The sequence below is a fragment of the Nelumbo nucifera genome, chromosome 1 (genome assembly GCF_055504915.1).
Source record: "Nelumbo nucifera cultivar China Antique chromosome 1, China Antique-T2T, whole genome shotgun sequence".
Lineage (NCBI taxonomy): Eukaryota > Viridiplantae > Streptophyta > Magnoliopsida > Proteales > Nelumbonaceae > Nelumbo > Nelumbo nucifera.
In genome coordinates, this window is record NC_142649.1 from 145428994 (window position 1) to 145444966 (window position 15973).

The following is a 15973-nucleotide window of genomic DNA, read 5'->3' on the forward strand; positions in this document are numbered from 1 at the left end:
TCAAACTCCTACTTCTAGCAGACTTCTAACAACACAGTTCTTATCTCTAATAGATAAGAATAGAACTAGATAAGTAAGAACAGAACTCCTAATAAGAAGATAAGATAAGATGAGATGAGGATAAGGGATGAGGAATGGACTATCTAGCGGCGAGTTGGCGAGCAGAGCTGATGTGGTTAGATAAGTGTGACCCCACCCTGATGAGCTGTCATGGGGGCCCTGCCCTGGACGGTGCGTGCGACTCCCAGTATTGCTGCCGTGCGGTGCGTGCTACTGCCGTGAGGTGCGTGCTGCTGCCGTGTGGTGCGTGCTGCTACCTAGTGCTATTGTCGTGCGATGCGTGATGCGCACTGCCGGGCGGTGCATGCTGCGTGCGGCCAGGCGGTGCGTGCTGCTGGGCGGCCCGCTGTGTGTGCTGCTGCCTATGACTGCTCCGCAGTGCGCTGCCGGGTGGTGTGTCCATAACAGGTGCCCCGAAGTGCCTTGACCCAGGGAGGAGGTGCGGGTAAGGCGGCTTCCGGCGAGTAGCTTATCCGTCCAGTTGCCGAGCTGAACTCGGTGGGACCTTCCCTCCGAGTTGTCGTCATGTCCGTTGCGCTGTCATGCTGAGTCACTGTTTGAGCAAGGTCACGCCCACGTGTACCCGTGCTGCGAGGACGGGCCAAATCACCCTCCATTAATTGCCCCTCACTCCCTGTGTTGGCGGCTATGACCCAACGCGGGGAGGTCATGACGCGCCGGGTGGATTTGGTGTCGGTATTTATGCCGCTTTGTCGCACGCTCTGTCCAGCTGTACCGGTCTAGCGTCCGGTTCGATCGAAAAGAGACTTGAGTCGCGTCCAGATTATGGGCGGACTTCACTCAACTTGGACTTCGCGGACGTCAAAAACGCGCTAAATCGTTTTTGCCTCGATGAACCCGCAGCTGTGGCTATAAATAGGGGGTCCCTTGGCCATTTTCTTCGCCACAAAGCTTTCGTCGTTAGCGTTTGAGCTCGCGTTAGGGGTCTCTTAGCTCAAGTCCTCCAGTTCGTTCTGTTCTCCCAATCTGGTTAAGTTTCTTTGGTGAGTCCTCCCGAGCTTCCTTTTCCCTTCTAGTTTGTTTCTTTCCCTTCGGTCCGCTATGTCATCTAGCGTAGATAGCCTTATCGACGAGCCCGAGGTGGGTACCTCGGCTCGGGGTGGCTCCTCTGCTGCTCAGCCATCCGAAGTACGGGTGGCTTCGGATCATCTGGCGTCCACCTCCCACCGAGGTCAGGAGCCAATTCAGTTCGACCCTTCTATAATGACTCCGGAGAGGCTTCAGGACCTCATATAGAGGTTCCACCTCCCTAAGGAATACTCATATAGCCTTCCCACCGGCAACTTTCCATGGGAGCACGGTCCTGATGAGATTATGATCTTTAGGGAGCAACTGATAGCCGGGCTCTAACTTCCTCTTCACCCTTTGATCGTTGAGGTGTTGGTACACTTTAACATCACCCTGGACCAACTCCACCCAAACTCCATACGAAATGTGGTGGAGTCCATTTCTCTTTGCTTTGACCATTCTCTCTCCATAGATTTAGATATTCTCAGCACAATTTTGGCCATAAAGAAGAGTGCTTCGGGCGCTCTCCCCGGGCACAAGCGGTCCTACTACCTGTCCCCCCGCCTGGGTTTCAAACTCATGCACAAGCTTCCGAGTAAAGTCCCAGCTTGGAAGCAAGACTACTTTGTAGTTCGGAGTAGCACGGGGTGGCCCTTCCCCAATGATTGGAGGATGGCCGTTCAAGACTCCGGTGTCATCCTAGACGGGAAGACCAAGAAGGCGCTCCAGTCACTGGCTCAACTCAGGTTGAATTATAAAGACTTCACATTCGAGGAGAAGCTCATCCAGGCTCGCTTGAGCCCAGGTAGGTTTTCCTTCATTTTGGCTTTCTGTCTATATGTTTACTTCGGGTTGCTGATGCGTTTTGCTGCAGATCCCATGGAGGCGGAGAGAATAGATAACCAGAAGCTCTTCCGCCAGATGAAGAGGAAGAAACGCGTAGCCAAGAAGGCGCGTGTTGAGTCCCCGCGAGCTTCAGCCGAGCCCCAACCTCCGCAGACTTCAGCCTCAGGGCCCGAGGTGGTAGCGGAGCCTGTCATCGATTTGGATGAAGGGGTTGTGCCTCAGGGGCCCGAGGTGATAGCGGATCCTGCCATTAGGCTCACCAAACCTACTGCCAAACCCGCTGGTCCTACTGGCGAGAGCATTGCCGAGGCTAGTGCTGCAGGTGCTGCTGCCGGGGCTCATCCTACCGAAGTTGCCGGCGAGGCCTCTGAGAGTTCCACTCGTGATGTGAAGATGACGACATCCAACTCGAAGGGTTAGGGAGCCAAACTGTCCTGAACCCCCAGTGCAGCCTGAAGAAGAGCAAGCTGGCTGCGTACCCAGGGGAGGTCAGCGAGTGGGCTGAACTCACTCCTGGCCAGTTCGGTGCCCGCGCTGCCACTCACATTATGGTGGTGAGTCTCCCTTCTTCCTTTCCCTTCTTTTTTTTTTTGACCGGTTTCCCTTTTGCAGGTGAACTCCGCCATTCGCGCCTTGACGCTTCAATCAGACCGACACCTGAGGCGGGCTCTAGAGGCTGAGAAGTCATATCGCACAGCCCATACTGAATTGAGGGCAGCTCGCTGTCAGATCCACCACCTGGAGAGTGACGCCTCGACTCAGAAGAGCTTCATCGAGGTGATAATGTCAGAGAAGGGGGAGTTGGCCCGAGACAAAGATAAGATGAGGGCCGAGGTAAATGGGCTCAAGAAAGGAAATGTTCCTTTCAGGCATGGAGTCACTCTCTCCAAGAAGATGTCTCCCAAGACTTCTGAGGAGATTGATGACATGAAAGACGTTCCCTATGCCTCTGCCGTAGGGAGCATCATGTATGCCATGTTGTGCACTCGTCCTGACATTGCTCAGGCAGTGAGTGTAGTAACTAGATTTCAGGCCAACCCAGGGCAGGAGCACTGGACTGCTGTAAAAAACATACTTAAGTACCTTCGAAGGACAAAAGAGTTTTCTCTAGTATTCGACGGTAGCTCACTACCGATTCAAGGGTATACAGATGCCGATTTCCAATCGGATCCAGATGATAGAAAGTCTACATCTGGATATGTTTTCATGATAGGATCGTGTGCTGTTTGCTAGAAAAGCAGCAAACAGGGGTCCACTGCAGACTCCACGACCGAGGCCGAGTACATTGCCGCAAGTGAGGTTGCCAAAGAAGCCGTGTGAATGAAGAAGTTTGTTCACGAGTTGGGAGTAGTTCCGTCCAGCAATGGGCAATGGAGCCATTGCTGGAAAACCCATCCCATTGTTGTGTGACAACAATGGAGCCATTGCTCAGGCCAAGGAGCCACGAGCCCACTCGAAGTCGAAGCACATCGAGAGGAAGTACCACGTACTGCGGGAGATTGTTGGTAGAGGGGACATCTTGATTCAGAAGGTAGCGTCAGCGGGAAATGTAGCAGACCCATTGATGAAGCCACTATCACAGAAAGTGTTTGAGAAACACATGGAAAGTATGGGACTCCGGCTTGTACCTGATTGGACCTAAGTGCAAGTGGGAGTTGTTAGACAGTTTTGTATGCCCTTAGCTTCAATCAGAATGATGTAATTTATGAGTTTATTGTAAATCAATAAAAGTGCATATTTGATTCATGTTCCGTTGGTATGTTTCTGTGTAATACCCTTAAACTGGACACTTAATGAGACTCGTGTTAGTTTAGAATGTTCACAGCCAGTGGGTCAGTCTGGGGAGACCTATCCTGATAAGGCTGACACTATGGTGCCACCAAGTCGGTTGGGGTGGCCTGTCTCAGCTTCCAGGGTGAGACCCTAGGCACATATAGTGTAGGATTAATTGAATCTATGAACTGGACCAGATTTCCAGTATTGCCCTAGACCTTGGAGATTGATGGGCAAAACTGGAAAAATACACCCGACCCCTAGACTCGATTATGATACTGCACTAGGTGTCGGATTGGGTTGTTTTTGATGTACCAATCAGTGAGATCCTTAGCGGGGGTCAAAACCTGGGTATGTTGGGACAGTCTGAGAATTCATCTGAGTGGGTGATCATAGTGACAGGATCAGCCCCTTTGTCGGACAAAGGTAATGATCGGGGATGCACTCTCACTGATGGAAAGCAAGACTGCCGGCAGCCGATTTCGATCGTTGAAATTTGTTTTGCAAAGTATATTTTATATGAGATATAAAAGTATATATATTATGGTTTCTAAAATGTTTGCAAGAAGGTTTTAATTCCCGGGATCCATATAAGTGGAGAGTGCAACACTGTTCCTTGCAGCCGAGGGAGAGGTCCTCTCTTGTCGGGCAGTGTATGATCATTATGGGCTGAGAGGTTAAGTGTAAGACCATTGAGGATAATACCTGATGGGCTAATCTTGCATCTGCCCACAGTCCCTAGGTGTTACAACGTGGCTTGGCGCAGGGACCACTTAGGGTAAGTGTTGGGCCCATAGAGCCCATTTGATGGGTTTCAGGGGGTGCACTGTTCATAGCAGTGTATTCGGCCAGGCCTTGTAACAAAGGCTGGGCCGAACCCATGTGGTTGATGTGTAGATCAATGCTTGGGTCCCATGCCATACAAGGAAGCCCAACTGGGTAGCAGTTAGGAAGGTTGAGTGAGCACATAAGCTTAATGGGCCTAAAGCCCATTTCGAACTGGGCTATTTAATTAGTTAAATATGGGGCGAACTCTGAGATGGATTTGCAGATAGGATAGGGTCTTAACCCTATCCACTTAGAGAGTCTAGATCTGAATGTGATTCAGATCTAGAAACCTCCTAATGAGATTAGGAGAAAGCTAATCTAATCTGCAGATAAGATAAGGGTTTATCCTTATCACCTAAAGGGATGTTTGATCCAAATTAGATTTGGATCAGCAAGTCCTAATTGGATTAGGAGCTGATCTTTTAGGGTTACAAGAGAAAAAAGGGGCGGCAGCCTTTGGTAGAGATAATTCACATCCTCCTTGAGAGCAGAAAACACAGAAGAAAGAATTAAGCAACCCTACAGAATTCTTTCTTGCCGCCTCCTTGTTCTTGCCGCCCTGTTTGCCAGTTCAATCTCCAGTTGTGGGAGAAGTCAAGATTCGATCTTGACATCAGTTCTTTGAGAAAGAATTGATAGGAAGTTGTGTTCACGTGCCATCCTGCTGTTTCTTGCGAATGACAGAGTTCTTGGAGAAGGACACTGCTGATTCTGCTCCATCCTACACTGCGCCATATTCAGTGGGAGCAGTCTTTGGATCCTTCCTTGGGCGTGAACACCTTCGTTGGAAGATATTATTTCTCCATATCAGGTATAATCCTCTCCTATTCCTTTTGGTTCAGATCTAGTTCAGTTTATGGTTCAAGATTGTTCATTGAAAATATGATTTTCTAAATAGGGAATGCGATTCCCAGTTGAAGGGAGAGAAAATTTTTTGAAATTTGCCCCTTTATTCCGCAAGATTTGGGCATCCATACGATGGATCTCTCATCCCTACATCAAGGTCGGTCATGAGGCCTTAGGGCTCGAGGTGAATAGCCTCAAGGCTGAGCGGGATGCCCTGAAGCTCGAGGTGCAAGGCCTCAAGGAGGCAAAGGGGAAGCTGGAGCACGAAGTGGGGTACCTCCAGGAAGATATAAGAGAGAAGACCGTGATCTTCGAGGGTGCTCTCGAGGAGGCCAAGACTCGGGCCGTCATCGACTACATCCATTCTTCAAGGTTTGACAACGTGATGATGGAGGCCTACCATAAGGGCTTCAAGCTCAGTCGATGGCTAATCAGGCACCTCTACCCCGACCTGGATACAAGCGCCATCACTACTTCGCGAATTACTAACGACATCATGCGTCAGTCTAAAGATGACCCCGATTCTGAAGATGAGGGCGCCAAAGATGAGGCAGAGGATGTTGGTCCAGCTACTGCCCCCGAGGAGGTCCCTGACAAAGGCGACAAGCTCTCGAAGTAGTTTGCTCTTTGTATTCGTAAACTGAATCTTCTCCCCTTTTCTTTCTTGTAGTTAAGACATTCTCAATGGAATTTATGTACTGAACTTCCTATAATGAAGAGATTTTTTTCTTTCTTTTTGCCAAGAGTTTGTGCATTTTGTTTTGTCAAAGTGGTATTCACCCCAAGCTGTTAACCTATCGTACTGAACTTCCGAAGTGGGTGTTCCTTAACGGTCATCGTGGCCCCGAACTGTTTTGTAGGGGGAGCCTTGCGTATGCCGGGGTGAGGGACATAGTAGGGTGCATGCCCGACCTGTCCGCACCCGGGGTAGTTTGCCGTCAATTGTTCTTACGGGTTCAAGTCTTCGCACACCAGAGCGGGCTATTTGTTGTAAGGTTTGTGCCTGAGCCGCTTGCACCTCAGGCGCTGCATGTACTTAATTCACGCTGATGGGGTAACTTAGTTTTGTATGCTACCGAGGTTTCTTCACTAGCTCGACGTTTCAGCCCTTAGGCTGGAGGAGTGGCCCGTGGCCCACTTCTGGAGTCTGCCCATGCCATGGAGGCGACTGGGTCCTGTTGTGCCGAGGTCGTATTAGCTCGGCATTCTGGCCCTTAGGCTTTGGGAGTGGCTCGTGGCCTACTCAATTCTTACAGATAGTATTGTCTTAGGTTGACAATATTCTATGCCCGAGGTACTTGTTTCCCTTCGAGGGTCTCGAGCTCATACGTTCCTTCCCCGAGCACTCGCTTCACTCGGTAGGGACCTTCCCAGTTGGACCCGAGTTTGCCAGCGCCGGGCTCAGGTACCATAACTTTGCGAAGGATCAGGTCGCCAATGCGGAGGTTCCTTCTCTTGACCCTGGCGTAATAGTACCGAACTACTCTCTGCTGGAAGGCTGTGGTCCTGATGTATGTGAGGTCCCTTACTTCGTCGAGTAGATCGAGGTTGGTACGTAGCTCATCTTCGTTTGTCTGATCACTGTATGCTTCTAGACGCAGTGTAGGTACTTCAATCTCAGCGGGGATCACTGCTTCGGTGCCATAGGTGAGATTGAAGGGTCTTTCTCCCGTGGTGGTCTTCTCTGTGGTCCAGTATGCCCATAGAACGCTGGGCAGCTCATCTGCCCACAACCCTTTAGCTCGGTCCAGCCGTGCCTTCAGTCCGCGGAGGATGACTCTATTCGTGACTTCTGCTTGACCGTTTGCTTGAGGGTGTGCGACTGAAGTAAAATTCTGTCGGATTCCCATGTCTTGGCACCAGTCTTGGAATTTGATGTCCTCGAACTGCTTGCCGTTGTCAGAAATCAATACTCGAGGTAACCCGAAACGACACACGATGTTCTTCCAAAAGAAGTTTTGGACGTTCTGGGCTGTGATCGTTGCAAGGGGTTCAGCTTCTACCCACTTGGTGAAGTAGTCCACCGCTACTACTAAGAACTTCCTCCCACCCGTTGCTGGCGGGAATGGCCCGAGCAGATCGATGCCCCATTGTGCAAAGGGCCATGTGCTGGTGAGATACTTAAGGTTGGCAGCGGGTTGGTGGTGAATATTGGCATGCCTCTGGCATTTGTCGCATTTTATAACAAGCTCAATAGCATCTGCTGTCATTGTTGGCCAATAATACCCCTGTCGAAGTGCCTTCTGGGCGAGGGCCTTGCCCCCCCAAGTGTCCGCCGCACAATCCCTCATGAGTGTCACGGAGTACAAGCTCGGCTTCGGTGGGTCGCAAGCAATGCAAGTAGGGGAGCGTGTAAGATCTCCGGTATAGCCGTTCGTCTATCATGACGTATTTGGCTGCCTAGCGTTGTACCCTTCTGGCTGCATTGCGATTTGCGGGGAGGGTCTCGTGTAGCAAGAAGCTCGAGAGCGGGTCAATCTAGCTTTGCTCTGCTTGACCGACGGGTGCGGCCTCCTTTGCCCCCCCAAGAATGCTAGGCCGAGGCAAGTCCTCTATGTACACGGTTCTCATGGTGATGTTGCTAGTGTCGGCCTCAGCGTTCTCCGACCTTGGGATTTGCCTGATAAAGTGTGACTGGAAGTTGAGCAGGCCTCTCTGACTTTGGCTAAGTAGGCGATCATGGTTGGCTCGCGAGCTTTGTACTCGCTGGTGACCTGGTTGACCACAAGCCGGGAGTTGCTGCAGATAACGATGTCCTTGGCTTTTACTTCTCTAGCTAGAGCTAGTCTAGTTATCAATGCCTCTTACTCCGCTTCATTGTTAGATGCCGCAAACTCGAAGTGTAACGCGTACTCCTATTTCGTGTCACTTGGGTCGTGCAGAACTATTCCGGCTCCACTGCCCTGCTGGTTCGAGGAGCCATCTACGTGAAGGATCCAGGGCTCCTCATCCCAGCTCAGGCTTGGCCAAACTAGGAGAGATGCCACACTGGTTGCTACCTCACGGGGCTCGGACTCGACTGGACTGGGAGCTTCGGGCTCACCCGAGTTGGGAGCCTCGTGCTCAACCGGCCTGGGGGCTTCGGAGCTGAATGTGCACTCGGTGATGAAATCTGCTAAGGCTTGGGCCTTAATGGCAGTTCGCGGCTTGTGCTGGAGATTGTACTCGCTGTGCTCAACGGCCCACTTCGTCAACCGACCAGAGACCTCAGGCTTAAGTAAAACTTGCCACAGAGGTTTGTCGATGAGAACGATAACAGTGTGAGCCTGGAAGTACGGGTGGAGCTTCCGAGCTGCAATTACTAGTGCATATGCTAGCTTTTCTATCTCTATGTATCTCGTCTCTGCTCCCTACAATACTTTACTAACATAATAAATGGGTCGTTGAACCCGGTCTACCTCTTTTATTAGTACCGAACTAACCACTTCGTCGCTTGCCGAGAGGTACAGTCCTAAAACATCGCCCTCCTCGGGCCGGGTTAAGATCGACACACTAGCGAGGTATTTCTTGAGCTCGTCAAACGCGAGCTGACAGTCTTGGGTCCACTTGAACCCTTTGCTCTTGATTGCCTTAAAGAACGGCAGACAACGGTCCGCCGATTTGGACATGAAGCGGCTCAGGGCGGCTATGCGGCCATTCAACCTCTGAACCTCCTTCAACTTACGGGGTGGTCTCATATCTAAGATGGCCTTAACCTTATCCGGATTGGCTTCAATGCCGCGCCGGTTAACGATGTATCCTAGGAACTTACCCGAGGTCACACCGAATACACACTTGTTTGGGTTCAATCTCATATTAAACTTATGCAAAATTTCAAAAACAGAATGCAAGTCTTGTATTAATTCATGTGAGAATTGGGTTTTGACGACCATGTCGTCTAGATAGCATTCTACTTTTCTGCCGATTAACGGTGCAAACAATTTATTTACAAACAATTTATAACAGTATAGACCGAACTCCATGGTCAAGGCAGTTTTTTCTTCGTTCGCCGGGTCCATCTTGATTTAGTTATAGCCCGAATAGGCGTCCAAGAAACTTAGCAACTCATGCCCTGAGGTCGCGTCCACCAAGCGGTCAATTCTGGGGAGCGAGAAGCAGTCTTTTGGGCAAGCCCGGTTCAGGTCGATGTAGTCGACACACATGCGCCACTTGTCGTTGGTCTTCTTTACCAGGATGGGGTTAGCTACCCAACTTGGGTAATGGACTTCTCTTATGAAGTCAGTTGCGAGGAGCTTCTCGACCTCCTCATCGATCGCTTTCCACTGCTCCGGGGCAAGGTTGCGTTTCTTCTGTCTAATGGGCCTAACTACAGGATCAGTATTAAGCTTGTGAGTTATAAGGTCGGGGTCTATACCGGGCATCTCTGCCGCGGACCATGCAAAAATATCTAAATTCTAAAGTAAGAAACTTACCAGTTCGGATCGTAGAGGTTCCTGGACGGAAGTTCCAATCTGAAGCGTCCGGGCTGGGTCTGCCGCTGAGGTTGGGACTGCGACTGTTTCATCCGTAGGCGCGGCTCGTTCTTCGCCTGGCTCCGTAGGCCGCTCCAGTTCGAGGTCGTCGACCACCTTGGTCTTTCCCTTCAGGGCGGTGACATAGCACTTGCGGGACTCAAGCTGGTCGCCCCGTGCTACCCCCACACCGAAGTCTGTTGGGAACTTCATAGCCAATTGGTAAGTGGAGACCACCGCCCGTAGGACATGGGTGATTGGCTGACCTATTATGACATTGTAGGGGGAGGGGGTCGTGACCACCAGGAAGTCGTGTTTGAACCTGACCACGCAAGGCCATGTGCCGACTTCCATAGGTACCGTTATTTTCCCAAGGGGTCGGACTTCTTCTCCACTAAAGCCCACCAAAGGAGTGTCCGCAGGCTTCAGGTCGCTTCTCTACAGCTGAAGCTGGTCGAACGCAACTTTGAAGAGGATGTTGGCCGAGCTGCCCAAAGTCGTTGATTCTTGGCTTTATTACGAGTGCATCATCGTGGGGGTAGTGGACCCCTTGCGCATCATCTTCTGTGAAGAAAATTGGCTCTTCTCTCCTCGGCCGCTTTGGAGGATTTTGCTCTTCCCGGGCGGCCTCGCGAATTGACATCCGAGCTGCTGCTGAAGTGCAACCCGTAATGATCGAACCTCCCACTATCATGTGGATGGTCTCCCGGACCGACCTCTCTTCTGGAGGTTGCCTCTATGGCTGTTCGGCCGGCCTGCTGCTGGACTCAGGAGCATCCTTACCATGCTCCCCTTGCCGACCTACCGGGGAGTCAAAACAGTCGGGCCGGCGCGGGTCCACCACCCAGTCGGCCCCAAGCCTCGGCTACGCACGGTGGGCCGAGCCCTTAGAGTCTGGCAGCAGTCGCCCAGCCGACCCACGCTCTAGCACCCTCATACCTCCCAGCCAAAGGGAGGGGAACTTTAAACCTCTCAGTAGAATGGAGGAAGAACCAGAACAGTTGGAGGACAGCCACCAACCCTCCGAGCAACACCACTGACGCTGGAGGACCGACCCGAGGGACGAAGGAGGGCGTCGTGGTCGCCCCTGCGTGCACTCCCGAGCCGAGGGCTGGTGCCGAGCCTCTTCCCCTCACGTCTTGGACCTCCGAGATGTCCTGGACGACCGTCATGCCAGGCGCGAAGCACACGGCCTCAACTCCGATCAGTCTAGCGCCTACGCCGAGCATCATTGCGTTCGCGAAGACTGGGATGGCGCCCAGGCCAAGCCCAACCCCATGTTCACCGAGCTCTGAGCCAAGCTCGGTGCCGTCAAAGCCGAGCTCAAACAAGTCAAGGAGGGTCGAACCGACACTTCGGCCAGACAAAGTTCCTACCAAGGGAGAATGGATTCCTTCTCCCTTGATATCATCATTGAGCCTCTACCCCCAAACTTCAAAGCTCTCGCCTTAGAGAAGTACGACGGGAACACTGACCTGGACGACCACCTGGAAAGCTTCAAGGCTCTCATGATCCTACATGGGTACTCCGATGCCTTGACGTGCTAGACTTTCCAGGCAACATTCAAGGGAGTCGCTCGGTGGTGGTTCTCAAGCCTCCCACCTCAGTCCATCAGCTCATGGGAGCAATTTTCTAGCATGTTTCTCATGCGCTTCATCAGCAGCTGACGCCCTCAAAAGAGTGTTCCTGGTGCCTCATCCTCTAGCATTTTCTAGCATGTTCTAGCATGTTTCTGGCACCTCGTCCTCTTAGCAACAACATCAGTAGCACTAGCAAGCAGCAGTCATCATTGACATCATAGTGGGAGGCACGACCTCAGGTGGAAACACGACTTTGGCTCATAAAGCCTATGCCAGGCAGTTAAACATCTAGGAGCCAGCGCCTAAGAAGCAAAAACAAGAACCCCTCTCCTTCACGAACGAGGACTTGAAGGGGGTAGTAGTCCCCCATGACGATGCATTGGTGGTTTCGACCGTTATTGCGAACTTCGTAGTCAAAAGGATCCTTATTGATAGTGGCTCCTCACCCGACATCCTTTTCTACGAAGCTTTTGAAAAGATGAAGATAGCTCTAAAGCGCCTTTAGCCAGTAGATGCCCCAATTGTCGGCTTCTCCGGCAGCATCGTCAAACAAAAGGGCAAGATTTCCCTACTGGTCACAGTAGGGACGGAGCCCCAGTAGGTGACAAGGATGACAGAGTTCCTAGTCGTGAAGATTGGCTCACCCTATAATGCCATCATGGGGAGGCCAACCCTTCACGCACTCCGGGCAGCCATTTCTTCCTGCCACCTCACCTTGAAGTTCCCCACCGAGCGTGGCATCGGGGTCGTTCGTGGGGACTAGCATGCATCCCGCCAGTGCTATGTGGCAGCGCTGAAGTGCATGAATAAAGAAGCTCTGCCACTAGAGGGTCTCGACCTTAGGGAGGAGCCAGCAAGCCGAGGCTAGCTGGCCGAGGACCTTGTCTCAGTCCCCCTAGACGAGGACAAACCCGACAAAATAGTCCGCGTCGAGTCCAACCTTCCCCCCGAGAGCCTATCTGAACTAGTTGAGCGTGGACCCGAGCTCTAGGCTAGTTCGACAAAAGATGAGGAACTTTGCACCGGAACGTTGGAAGGCCATAGAGGAGGAAGTTGAAAAGCTACTCGACGTCGGATTCATCCGAGAGACCTTAACCGAGCCTGCTCCAAGGATAGTTTTCCTTTGCCGATGATAGACCACCTCGTTGACGTCACTGCAGAGTACGAGCTACTTAGATTCATAGATGCCTTCTCCGGATATAATCAGATAAAGATGCACCCAGATGATGAAGAGAAAACTTCATTCATCACTGAACGTGGCATGTACTGCTACCGTGTGATGCCCTTCGGCCTCAAGAATGCTTGGGCCACCTACTAGTGCCTTGTCAACAAGGTGTTCAAAGAGCAGATGGGGAGGAATGTCGAAGCTTATGTGGATGACATGGTAGTGAAGAGCCTGAATGTCGAGACCCACATCTCAGACCTAGCTGAGACCTTCGACACCTTAAGGAAGTATAACAAGAAACTCAACCCCAACAAGTGTGCCTTCGGCGTTACATCAAGCAAATTCCTAAGTTCCGTCATCACTCAGAGAGGCATTGAGGCTAATCCTGAGAAGATATAGGCTATACTAGATATGGCACCCCCGTGGATGGTGAAGGAGACCCAAAAACTCACCGGCCGAATAGCAGCCCTCAATCGCTTCATGTCAAAGCCATCCGACAACTGCCTACCCTTCTTCCTTGCCATCAAGAAGCTGAAAGAGTTCCAGTGGACGGAGGAGTGCCAACATGCCTTTGACAAGCTCAAGGCATACCTTACTACGCCTCCCCTTCTTGCCCGGTCGGCTGAGGGGGAAACCTTGTACCTATACCTCTCGGCCAGGGATGAAGCAGTCAGTTTAGTCCTCATGAAGGAAGATGGCGTGCAGAAGCTAGTGTACTATGCCAACAAGGTCCTATGCGACGCCAAGACCAGGTACCCTGAGATAGAAAAGTTGGATTTCACCCTCGTGATTTCGGCAAGGAAACTCCGGCTGTATTTCCAGGCCCACACTGTAGTGGACCTAACAAACCAACCCCTCAAGGCAGTCCTTGCCAAACCTGAGACCTCGGGACGCCTGACGAAGTGGGCCATCGAGCTGTCGGAGTTTGACATCTAGTACCAGCCGAGGCTCGCGATCAAAGCACAAGCCCTGGCAGATTTCATAGAGGAGTGCACCTTCAGCCGAGCCCTTTGCTAGACCGCAGAAAATGTTGAGGGGGATCATGTGGACGACGGGGCTCAACCTCGATGAAAGCTCCTTGTCGAAGTCTTCAGCGACTCTTGGCTGGTGGTGAATTAAGTGAACGGTGAGTACGAGGCCAGAGAACAAAGCATGGCCAAGTACCTCGCCAATGTCCAAGATCTAGCCCACCACTTTCAGCGCTTTTCCCTGCAACGGGTCCCGCGAGCCAAGAACGCATGAGCCAACGCTCTCTCCAAGTTGGCAAGTACCTCGAGCGGATCCCTTTGTCGAATCATGCACGTCAAGAAGCTACTTCGGCCCTCAATCGAGAAGTTCAAGTGCTCTCCATAGAGATCGAACCTTCATGGATGGATCCTATCGTCAACTTTTTGTCAACTGAATAGCTGCCCGAAGACAGATATACTATCGTCAACTTCATGGATGGATCGAACCTCAGTCCAGCAACAGGTAGCCCACTATACCCTTTTGGAGGGAAAGATATACTAAAGATCCTTCACCTTGCCTTACCTTCGATGCCTCAATCCGGAAGAGGGCAATTATGTGCTACAAGAAATTCACGAAGGCATCTAAGGTAACCACCTCGGCGAGAGAGCCCTAGCCCAAGTTCTAAGGCAAGGCTACTTCTGGCCTACCCTCCACAAGGACGCAGCTAGATTGGTGCAAAGGTGTGACCCATGCCAGAGGCACGCCAACTTATGCCACAGGCCGGCCACCACTCTCTCGGCCCTCAGCAGCCCATGGCCCTTTGCCAAATGGGGCATGGACCTCCTTGACCCTTTTTCCTCCGGCCACGGGGGGCAAAAAGTATCTTATTGCATAGTAGACTACTTCACCAAGTGGGTAGAAGTCGAGCCTTTGGCCGCCAACATGGCGTGAGCCATCCAAAACTTCTTTTGAAAAAAACATCATCTGCCGCTTTGGCCTACCCTATATGCTGGTCACCGACAATGGAAAGCAATTTGATGACGCCAAGTTCCGGGAGTGGTGTGCCTCTCTCGGCATCAAGCAACAGTACACCTCGGTAGGCTATCCCCAAACCATTGGCCTAGCCGAGGTTACCAACAGGACAATACTGGATGGATTGAAGACTAGATTGGTCCAAGCTAAAGGCTTGTGGGTTGAAGAATTGAATAGTGTACTCTGGGCTTACCGAACTACGCCTCGGACAGCCACGGGAGAAACCCCATTCAGCTTAAACTACGACACAGAAGTAGTAATCCCAGCAGAGATCGGCCAGCCGACACTCCAAGTTGAAGCATATGATGCAACCGAGTACGATGAAGCCCTCAGAGCAAACTTAGACCTACTGGAAGAAGCCCGAGAGCAAGCATAGATAAGGGTAGCCACTTACTAGCAGCGAGTGGCCCGCTACTACAACTCCAATGTAAAAGAAAGACACTATCAAGATGGAGACCTTGTCCTCAGAAAAGTCATGGTCCCCGAACCCGGAGTAGGGAAGCTGGGCCCCAACTGGGAAGGCCCCTACAGAATCAAGTGAGTCGTCGGCCCCGACACTTTCCACCTGAAACACATGGATTAAAGAGTTGTACCTTAGACATGGAATTCGGAGAACCTCTAGATGTACTACAAATGAGTGTAACATCTTTTTGAAATTGTGGAATGAATAAATCAAAGTTCCTCTTCGGCTAAATGCTCAGAGCGTGTACCTACTAAGTCCTTATAACTCTTCGGCCTCACGACTGGCAGGGGCACACGGCCTCCTCCGAGGCTATACCCCTTCGCTAGACCGACGCCAAAACTTAACGAATAAGTAGTGAACACCTTAGCTATAACTTAGTGCATCAGAAATACGCCAGGACGGACGGGGTTCCCATGTGCCTCAGCTCCCCGCCACGACGGTGACTAGCCTCCTAAACCTTCACACTTAGTGCTAACAGCAAAGGAAGCCAGACCCCTCGTAGCATTGCACTCGACCTCGTCGAAAAAAGTATGCAGGGATACGGGAGCCAGGCGAGCCTCGGCTCTGCCTAGGCCCCGCGGAGCCAGACGGGCCTTTGTTCTGTCTTGATCACCTCGTAATACAGCAGGCCTTTTTGGCCTCACCGAATTCAACACTTAGAAGAATGGGAGGCAAGCAAGCCTCGGCTAAGCCTTGGCCCCCACTCTCGCGTCGACAAGTCATCTTGCTATTTACCCAAGTATAAGGGAAAGGGGAGAGAGCAGGTGAGCCTCACGCTCTACTTTGGCCTCCCTCCATCACGGGCCTCTTTGGCCTTGCCAAAGTAGACACTTAGAAGGGAGCTAGGCCAGGCAAGCCCCGGTCTAACTGTAGAGGCTTCACCTCGACCACTCCTTCGCCAAGCTTCTGAGTGCACAAATTAAACCAAAGAGAACTACGCTTGTCTCACGCT